General features: G+C 36.1%; 1 long non-coding RNA gene across 1 annotated transcript; it reads left to right on the top strand.

Annotated features, from left to right (window-relative positions):
- The first annotated feature begins 968 nt into the window (after window positions 1-968).
- On the top strand, window positions 969-5,097 carry LOC138355926 (uncharacterized). Its single transcript, XR_011224065.1, has 3 exons — window positions 969-1,089; window positions 1,864-1,941; window positions 4,989-5,097. It is a non-coding gene; the product is annotated as an uncharacterized lncRNA (long non-coding RNA).
- Window positions 5,098-10,957: the final 5,860 nt, after the last annotated feature.

Here is a 10,957-nt window from a genome sequence, read left to right as displayed (position 1 = left end):
TCTTAAACTGGTTGGGAGAGGTACAGTTTTTAACATAATTGGGAAGGTCATTCCACATTCGAGGTCTCTTGATTTGTAAAGCATTTCTAGTTTGACTAAGTCGTACTCTTGGAATATCAAATAGGTATTTGTTTCTGGTGTGGTGCTCATGGGATCTGTTACAACCTTCTAGGAAGCTTTTAAGGTCAGGATTGACATTACAGTGCAGCGTTTTATATATATAAAATACACATGAGAGTATGTGCAGGGACTTAATATCTAACATATTCAGAGATTTGAGTAAGGGGTCCATATATACTGCCCGGTTGCCTGAAATGCTATAGGCCTACTATAGTGGCTTTAGGTATTGTATGCACTAGCTCTATCTATAAATCCAACATTATGTTTGTAAATCAACTATGTATGTACTTTCCTGAATAAAATTGACTTTACTGTACACTTATATTCTCTCTAAACTTATTTCAATTTCAATTTCAATTTCAATTTCTTATATTCTCTGTGGATTTGTTACCCCTATCGTTTGGGAGAAAAAAAATGACTAATACGTTCGGCGAATGACTTTGACTTCAACTTCACTTTGACTTCGTTCATGTCATCGTATTTTCCGTAATATATAAAGGTTATGACAATGCAATTATATTATTGTGTGCAAATAAGTTTGAAATTTCATGTACCCTAAAAATATTAAAATAAAGAATAAGAATAATTAAATAATTGTTGTAGTAAATAGTCACACGTTCATCATACGCAAACGAACACACAGTTTGGAGCGTCAGTACAAGACCGCCGCCATTTTAAAACACGGCTTCGAATGTAAGTAATGTTTTTCTCGTACTAACACTGTGTTATACAATAGATTTGGTCTTGAATTCACAAATTTAGTTGTTACATCTGACAGAGTATGTTAGACGGTGTAATGCTGGTCCATGTTAACGTATTTGTGGGCTTGGTTGGTTTAAATGTGGAGGCGAGGCCTGGCAGTGCTGGTGTATGTGGAGGCGAGGCGAGGCCTGGCAGTGCTGGTGTATGTGGAGGCGAGGCGAGGCCTGGCAGTGCTGGTGTATGTGGAGGCGAGGCCTGGCTGTGCTGGTGAGTATGTGGAGGCGAGGCCTGGCAGTGCTGGTGTATGTGGAGGCGAGGCCTGGCAGTGCTGGTGTATGTGGAGGCGAGGCCTGGCTGTGCTAGTGTGTATGTGGAGGCGAGGCCTGGCTGTGCTAGTGTGTATGTGGAGGCGAGGCCTGGCAGTGCTGGTGTATGTGGAGGCGAGGCCTGGCTGTGCTAGTGTGTATGTGGAGGCGAGGCCTGGCAGTGCTGGTGTATGTGGAGGCGAGGCCTGGCTGTGCTAGTGTGTATGTGGAGGCGAGGCCTGGCTGTGCTAGTGTGTATGTGGAGGCGAGGCATGTACAACACTCCCCAATAGGAAGAAAACCCACTGGGTTCTAGGCTAGGTTAGGCTTATCTGTAATAATTGAATTAAGCCTAGCAAAGCCTAGAACCTAGTTCAGTAATTTAAAAAATGTTGTAACTTGAAAAATGCCATTCAATACATTACACAATTTAAATATTTTCAGGCAATCAACACAACCCTCATGTTGGCTAACCCTCTCTCATGTTGGTCAATAATTTAATTATTTTTTTATGGAGTAATCTTTGCTGTTGAAATGTAGTCTTTTTGAGACTACATTTCAAATGTAGTGTGTGTGGAGGCGTGTATGTTAGGTATTACCTAATATACACGGTGTAATATATCTATCTGTGTGAAATAGATTAAATCCATTTATTTGATATTCAGCTAATAGTTCTGTATTTTCTACATTCATCCATGTTTTGGTAAGTGCAATAATATGTATTGTTTCATTGCAGATTAGAGATTCAAGATAGTTCTAGATTTCCGAAGTACTGAAACGCGCGCCATACAGGCTTGGTGGATCTAGGTGCAAGGTAAAATTATTTACATTTACTTGTTTTGTATTTATGTTTTGTATTTATATGCATATATGCATTTATATGCATTATTCTATAGAATAATAGATCTCGTAATAATTTTGCAAAAATAGTGGCATTTACTATTTTTAAAAGATTATTAAAAAATTTACTGATATGGTGCATTCGGAAGGGCGAAGAGGGAGAACGGCCTGTTGACATAGCTCGGGTGCAGGGGGGGGGGGTTGTGTAAAAGCCTGGTTTGTGCCTCGGAGAGGCTATGGGATCCAGTAAGTTCAGTAGAACTTCGGTTTCAACCCTTTTACCCTGTTGTAGCTCAGTCGATTAAGGCAGTGTCTGGGATGCTCCCGGACGCAGGTTCGAATCCTCGTCACGGCCCTTGTGGATTTGTTCATTTGATGCATCACGTTATTGTGATCTGTGTGTGTAATTCTTCACTTGCTACAGCAACAGGAATGTGTGTGTATGTATTTGTGTTGTTGAATATGACCGAAAGTGTAAGATTAATGATTCTAACACAAATCGTCTGAATATTTGTTTTTCTTCACTGTCGAGAGTAGTTAAAAAAATTTACTCGAGTTTATTTTCACACTTTATTTATGGTCCTTAAGTCCCTCTCCTTAATGCTGCTGCTGTTTCTCGCATCTTTGCATCGCTTGTATGTTTGGGGGTTTGGCCTCTTGCTATATATTGATTCCATTTGTGTGTGTTTGGGTCTCAGGCCCTCTCGCAATTTCTGTTGAACAAACCCCTTTTCCTAGTTCTGCATCTCTCCTTTGGTACAAATTTTGTTGTGCTTTTATCATATATTTCACAAAACTTGACATACATTTCATTTACTTCATGTCCTATCAGCAAGTGTTTGTCAAATTCTTTAAGGAAAGTTTATCATCCTGATTGCAGATCTCTAGCGATATTATGTCAACTTCTTGTGGATTCGCAATCATTATTTAATTTACCTTTAGGTGTTCTTTCACCAGCACAGCAACACTGTACCTCTCCCAACCAGTTTAAGATAAAAACTAAGTACTAACTAATTAACTCAATGTAACCTACCTTACCCCCAAAATGACAACCCATGTCTTCTATTTTAAACAATGCTGTTTTGTTGACCAAATTGTATTTTTGTTTTTTTCTGCAATGTTTCCCCCCCCCCCACCACTCTACCACCACATTGAGTTTAGTAGCTCTGTGCACGTCAGGTGCTGTTTAATATACAGACCTACTCCTCCATTTGACCTAGTTTCTCTATCACATCTATATCACTTTGTGCTTTAGCCCTGGTGGAGCTTGGTCCACCAGGCTGTTGTTTGGAGTGGCCCGCAGATCCACATACAGTCTGCATATGATATACAGTCTGTTGCTCAATTAAACTACAGTAGTTAGTTTTTATCATCCGAATGCACCAATATGTGTTCATTCTTCCCAGATGAAGGAACTAGGTAATATTCATCATCTGAATGCACCATCTGATGCTTTAACACACTCATGATACACGAGAGGTTTAAAAAACTTTTAAAACTTTTAAAACTTTTTGACCTATGTATTTAAAAGCAATTCTAAAGTTAAAAAGTGTAGCATAGGCCCCTCGCAGAATGTTCTTAATATGATCCTCAGGTTATAGTTTTCTATCTAAAACCACCCCTAGATCTCTTTCTTGATCAGAATTCTTTATAGATCTCAGTGGCTCGATCATAGAAACTGCTCTAAATCCTTGTTGGCCTGGATTGTGGAGGTCATTGGTCTCTATAAAACTAGTAATCTGACTCCTGATCACTCTCAAATAATTTTATTATGTGGGATGTTAGTGCAACTGGTCTATAATTCTTTGCCAATGCTTGTGTTGTGTTGTGTTGTTTTGGTAGTGATGTGCAATGTGTTGTTTTGGTAGTGATTCGTCCAGTTCTGGTAGTAGTGCGGTTGTTGTGTAGTGTAGTACTTGTGTGCTTGTTAATGACTTGTATTCCAGTCTTGTGGGTATCTCCTTTCCCCTACGGGCCAACTGCTTTGTTCTTACCTAGCATTTTGCTTTGTTTGGGTATGAATGTTTGTGTGCCGTATATTTTGCAAAATTTGCCATATATCTCATTATTTACTCCTCTGCCTAGCAACAAGTCTGTCTAATTATACTCATTAACTGTTTTTCAAAGTTCCCCATAGTGTCCTTTATTGAAATCGAGTTCATGAACCGTTTCAATGTTCTTATTTTCTTCTAGATTATATCTTAAAGTATATTTAAATGTTATTGTTATTATTGTTATTAAATGTTATTGTGACATTGCATTGCAATTGAGCTATGTTGTTTACCATACCGTTCATTTCGTGAGTATAAGTATAGATGCCACACTTGTGACAGGTAAAACCATGCCTTTTTTGAAAAACAGCACCGTCTGTTGCACGTAAGAGCAACCCACACTATATTATGTTGCGATATTATTTCAATATTTCCGATTGTATTGATAATTTGAATTTTCATAGATTTCAATTTATTTTCATTTCGATTTAATAATTTTGTGTGACATTGCATTGAAATTGAGCTGTGTTGTTTACCATACTGTTCATTTCATGAGTATAGTTTATTTTTTTATTTTTTTCATTTCATTTTTTTAGCTGTTCTTATTTTTCAGTGATGGGAATATCAGATCATTTGATGTTCCCAATTTTCTGATGGAAGCATCAGACCATTATAGAATGCATCGGATGAGGTAGTTTGGAATGGTGGGGAGGACGAGAGGGGGGTATGGTGGGGAAGACGAGGGGACAGAGGAGAGGGTAATGGTGGGGAGGACGAGGGGACTGGGGAGTTGGGGATGGTGGGGACAGGGGAATGCTGGGGAGGACAAAGGGACAGGTGAATGGGAGATGGTGGGGGAGGAAGAAGGACAGGGGAGGGGAAAATGGTAAGGAGGACGATGGGACAGGGAAGTGGGAATAGTGGGGATGATGTGGGGACAGGGAAGTGGGAAGGACGAGAGGACTGTGGAATGGGGAATAGCAAAGTGAATTATAATTATATATATTAATTAATTCTTATAAATTTCCAGAAGCCTGTATCAACACCCACACTAATGCAACTGAAAGAGATGTTGAGACAAGTATTGCTGATATGTTGAAGAACGCCCCAAACAAACTCGGTGGAAACAGATACAAGGTAAAGTTTGCCAATTTGCTGTAGTCTAATTCAATTTCTTTTTAGTAATCTTCGAGAACATTTATGCTATGAATAAGATAAAATAATGTAACTGATTTTGATTTATTTACTATTTATTATTTATTTACCGTTATTAGTATAATAGATCTCGTAATAATTTTGCAAAAATAATGGCATTTACTATTTTAAAAAGCTCGGGTGCAGGGGGGGGGGGTTATGTAAAAACCTGGTTTGTGCCTCGGAGAGGCTATGGGATCCAGTAAGATCGTCCTTCCTTTCCTCCCTAGAATCTGGATGTAGCAGGTGCTCAATTGTCAAAAGTGAAAAATTGGTTTTGTCTTCCGAATGCACCATTTCTGTAAATTTGCTAATAATCTTTTAAAAATAGTAAATGCCATTATTTTTGCAAAATTATTACGAGATCTATTATACTAATAACGGTTTGATAAAATACAGAAGACTGCCTACTGGTTTTACCTGTAATAAGGTTTGATACAGATGATTATGATTATGGTTTTGGCCTCCACCACCCTCTCACCTAACTTGTTCCAACCATGTCTACCACGGTTTTGTCTTCCGAATGCACCATTTCTGTAAATTTGCTAATAATCTTTTAAAAATAGTAAATGCCATTATTTTTGCAAAATTATTACGAGATCTATTATACTAATAACGGTTTGATAAAATACAGTAGACTGCCTACTGGTTTTACCTGTAATAAGGTTTGATACAGATGATTATGATTATGGTTTTGGCCTCCACCACCCTCTCACCTAACTTGTTCCAACCATGTCTACCACGGTTTTGTCTTCCGAATGCACCATTTCTGTAAATTTGCTAATAATCTTTTAAAAATAGTAAATGCCATTATTTTTGCAAAATTATTACGAGATCTATTATACTAATAACGGTTTGATAAAATACAGTAGACTGCCTACTGGTTTTACCTGTAATAAGGTTTGATACAGATGATTATGATTATGGTTTTGGCCTCCACCACCCTCTCACCTAACTTGTTCCAACCATGTCTACCACGGTTTTGTCTTCCGAATGCACCATTTCTGTAAATTTGCTAATAATCTTTTAAAAATAGTAAATGCCATTATTTTTGCAAAATTATTACGAGATCTATTATACTAATAACGGTTTGATAAAATACAGTAGACTGCCTACTGGTTTTACCTGTAATAAGGTTTGATACAGATGATTATGATTATGGTTTTGGCCTCCACCACCCTCTCACCTAACTTGTTCCAACCATGTCTACCACGGTTTTGTCTTCCGAATGCACCATTTCTGTAAATTTGCTAATAATCTTTTAAAAATAGTAAATGCCATTATTTTTGCAAAATTATTACGAGATCTATTATACTAATAACGGTTTGATAAAATACAGTAGACTGCCTACTGGTTTTACCTGTAATAAGATTTGATACAGATGATTATGATTATGGTTTTGGCCTCCACCACCCTCTCACCTAACTTGTTCCAACCATGTCTACCACGGTTTTGTCTTCCGAATGCACCATTTCTGTAAATTTGCTAATAATCTTTTAAAAATAGTAAATGCCATTATTTTTGCAAAATTATTACGAGATCTATTATACTAATAACGGTTTGATAAAATACAGTAGACTGCCTACTGGTTTTACCTGTAATAAGGTTTGATACAGATGATTATGATTATGGTTTTGGCCTCCACCACCCTCTCACCTAACTTGTTCCAACCATGTCTACCACGGTTTTGTCTTCCGAATGCACCATTTCTGTAAATTTGCTAATAATCTTTTAAAAATAGTAAATGCCATTATTTTTGCAAAATTATTACGAGATCTATTATACTAATAACGGTTTGATAAAATACAGTAGACTGCCTACTGGTTTTACCTGTAATAAGGTTTGATACAGATGATTATGATTATGGTTTTGGCCTCCACCACCCTCTCACCTAACTTGTTCCAACCATGTCTACCACGGTTTTGTCTTCCGAATGCACCATTTGTGTAAATTTGCTAATAATCTTTTAAAAATAGTAAATGCCATTATTTTTGCAAAATTATTACGAGATCTATTATACTAATAACGGTTTGATAAAATACAGTAGACTGCCTACTGGTTTTACCTGTAATAAGGTTTGATACAGATGATTATGATTATGGTTTTGGCCTCCACCACCCTCTCACCTAACTTGTTCCAACCATGTCTACCACGGTTTTGTCTTCCGAATGCACCATTTCTGTAAATTTGCTAATAATCTTTTAAAAATAGTAAATTTCATTATTTTTGCAAAATTATTACGAGATCTATTATACTAATAACGGTTTGATAAAATACAGTAGACTGCCTACTGGTTTTACCTGTAATAAGGTTTGATACAGATGATTATGATTATGGTTTTGGCCTCCACCACCCTCTCACCTAACTTGTTCCAACCATGTCTACCACGGTTTTGTCTTCCGAATGCACCATTTCTGTAAATTTGCTAATAATCTTTTAAAAATAGTAAATGCCATTATTTTTGCAAAATTATTACGAGATCTATTATACTAATAACGGTTTGATAAAATACAGTAGACTGCCTACTGGTTTTACCTGTAATAAGGTTTGATACAGATGATTATGATTATGGTTTTGGCCTCCACCACCCTCTCACCTAACTTGTTCCAACCATGTCTACCACGGTTTTGTCTTCCGAATGCACCATTTCTGTAAATTTGCTAATAATCTTTTAAAAATAGTAAATGCCATTATTTTTGCAAAATTATTACGAGATCTATTATACTAATAACGGTTTGATAAAATACAGTAGACTGCCTACTGGTTTTACCTGTAATAAGGTTTGATACAGATGATTATGATTATGGTTTTGGCCTCCACCACCCTCTCACCTAACTTGTTCCAACCATGTCTACCACGGTTTTGTCTTCCGAATGCACCATTTCTGTAAATTTGCTAATAATCTTTTAAAAATAGTAAATGCCATTATTTTTGCAAAATTATTACGAGATCTATTATACTAATAACGGTTTGATAAAATACAGTAGACTGCCTACTGGTTTTACCTGTAATAAGGTTTGATACAGATGATTATGATTATGGTTTTGGCCTCCACCACCCTCTCACCTAACTTGTTCCAACCATGTCTACCACGGTTTTGTCTTCCGAATGCACCATTTCTGTAAATTTGCTAATAATCTTTTAAAAATAGTAAATGCCATTATTTTTGCAAAATTATTACGAGATCTATTATACTAATAACGGTTTGATAAAATACAGAAGACTGCCTACTGGTTTTACCTGTAATAAGGTTTGATACAGATGATTATGATTATGGTTTTGGCCTCCACCACCCTCTCACCTAACTTGTTCCAACCATGTCTACCACGGTTTTGTCTTCCGAATGCACCATTTCTGTAAATTTGCTAATAATCTTTTAAAAATAGTAAATGCCATTATTTTTGCAAAATTATTACGAGATCTATTATACTAATAACGGTTTGATAAAATACAGTAGACTGCCTACTGGTTTTACCTGTAATAAGGTTTGATACAGATGATTATGATTATGGTTTTGGCCTCCACCACCCTCTCACCTAACTTGTTCCAACCATGTCTACCACGGTTTTGTCTTCCGAATGCACCATTTGTGTAAATTTGCTAATAATCTTTTAAAAATAGTAAATGCCATTATTTTTGCAAAATTATTACGAGATCTATTATACTAATAACGGTTTGATAAAATACAGTAGACTGCCTACTGGTTTTACCTGTAATAAGGTTTGATACAGATGATTATGATTATGGTTTTGGCCTCCACCACCCTCTCACCTAACTTGTTCCAACCATGTCTACCACGGTTTTGTCTTCCGAATGCACCATTTCTGTAAATTTGCTAATAATCTTTTAAAAATAGTAAATGCCATTATTTTTGCAAAATTATTACGAGATCTATTATACTAATAACGGTTTGATAAAATACAGAAGACTGCCTACTGGTTTTACCTGTAATAAGGTTTGATACAGATGATTATGATTATGGTTTTGGCCTCCACCACCCTCTCACCTAACTTGTTCCAACCATGTCTACCACGGTTTTGTCTTCCGAATGCACCATTTGTGTAAATTTGCTAATAATCTTTTAAAAATAGTAAATGCCATTATTTTTGCAAAATTATTACGAGATCTATTATACTAATAACGGTTTGATAAAATACAGTAGACTGCCTACTGGTTTTACCTGTAATAAGGTTTGATACAGATGATTATGATTATGGTTTTGGCCTCCACCACCCTCTCACCTAACTTGTTCCAACCATGTCTACCACGGTTTTGTCTTCCGAATGCACCATTTCTGTAAATTTGCTAATAATCTTTTAAAAATAGTAAATTTCATTATTTTTGCAAAATTATTACGAGATCTATTATACTAATAACGGTTTGATAAAATACAGTAGACTGCCTACTGGTTTTACCTGTAATAAGGTTTGATACAGATGATTATGATTATGGTTTTGGCCTCCACCACCCTCTCACCTAACTTGTTCCAACCATGTCTACCACGGTTTTGTCTTCCGAATGCACCATTTCTGTAAATTTGCTAATAATCTTTTAAAAATAGTAAATGCCATTATTTTTGCAAAATTATTACGAGATCTATTATACTAATAACGGTTTGATAAAATACAGTAGACTGCCTACTGGTTTTACCTGTAATAAGGTTTGATACAGATGATTATGATTATGGTTTTGGCCTCCACCACCCTCTCACCTAACTTGTTCCAACCATGTCTACCACGGTTTTGTCTTCCGAATGCACCATTTCTGTAAATTTGCTAATAATCTTTTAAAAATAGTAAATGCCATTATTTTTGCAAAATTATTACGAGATCTATTATACTAATAACGGTTTGATAAAATACAGTAGACTGCCTACTGGTTTTACCTGTAATAAGGTTTGATACAGATGATTATGATTATGGTTTTGGCCTCCACCACCCTCTCACCTAACTTGTTCCAACCATGTCTACCACGGTTTTGTCTTCCGAATGCACCATTTCTGTAAATTTGCTAATAATCTTTTAAAAATAGTAAATGCCATTATTTTTGCAAAATTATTACGAGATCTATTATACTAATAACGGTTTGATAAAATACAGTAGACTGCCTGCTGGTTTTACCTGTAATAAGGTTTGATACAGATGATTATGATTATGGTTTTGGCCTCCACCACCCTCTCACCTAACTTGTTCCAACCATGTCTACCACGGTTTTGTCTTCCGAATGCACCATTTCTGTAAATTTGCTAATAATCTTTTAAAAATAGTAAATGCCATTATTTTTGCAAAATTATTACGAGATCTATTATACTAATAACGGTTTGATAAAATACAGAAGACTGCCTACTGGTTTTACCTGTAATAAGGTTTGATACAGATGATTATGATTATGGTTTTGGCCTCCACCACCCTCTCACCTAACTTGTTCCAACCATGTCTACCACGGTTTTGTCTTCCGAATGCACCATTTCTGTAAATTTGCTAATAATCTTTTAAAAATAGTAAATGCCATTATTTTTGCAAAATTATTACGAGATCTATTATACTAATAACGGTTTGATAAAATACAGTAGACTGCCTACTGGTTTTACCTGTAATAAGGTTTGATACAGATGATTATGATTATGGTTTTGGCCTCCACCACCCTCTCACCTAACTTGTTCCAACCATGTCTACCACGGTTTTGTCTTCCGAATGCACCATTTGTGTAAATTTGCTAATAATCTTTTAAAAATAGTAAATGCCATTATTTTTGCAAAATTATTACGAGATCTATTATACTAATAACGGTTTGATAAAATACAGT

The sequence above is a fragment of the Procambarus clarkii genome, chromosome 69 (genome assembly GCF_040958095.1).
Source record: "Procambarus clarkii isolate CNS0578487 chromosome 69, FALCON_Pclarkii_2.0, whole genome shotgun sequence".
Taxonomy (NCBI): domain Eukaryota; kingdom Metazoa; phylum Arthropoda; class Malacostraca; order Decapoda; family Cambaridae; genus Procambarus; species Procambarus clarkii.
Note: the sequence above shows the minus strand (reverse complement) of the source record. Positions and strands in the feature narration are given on the sequence as shown.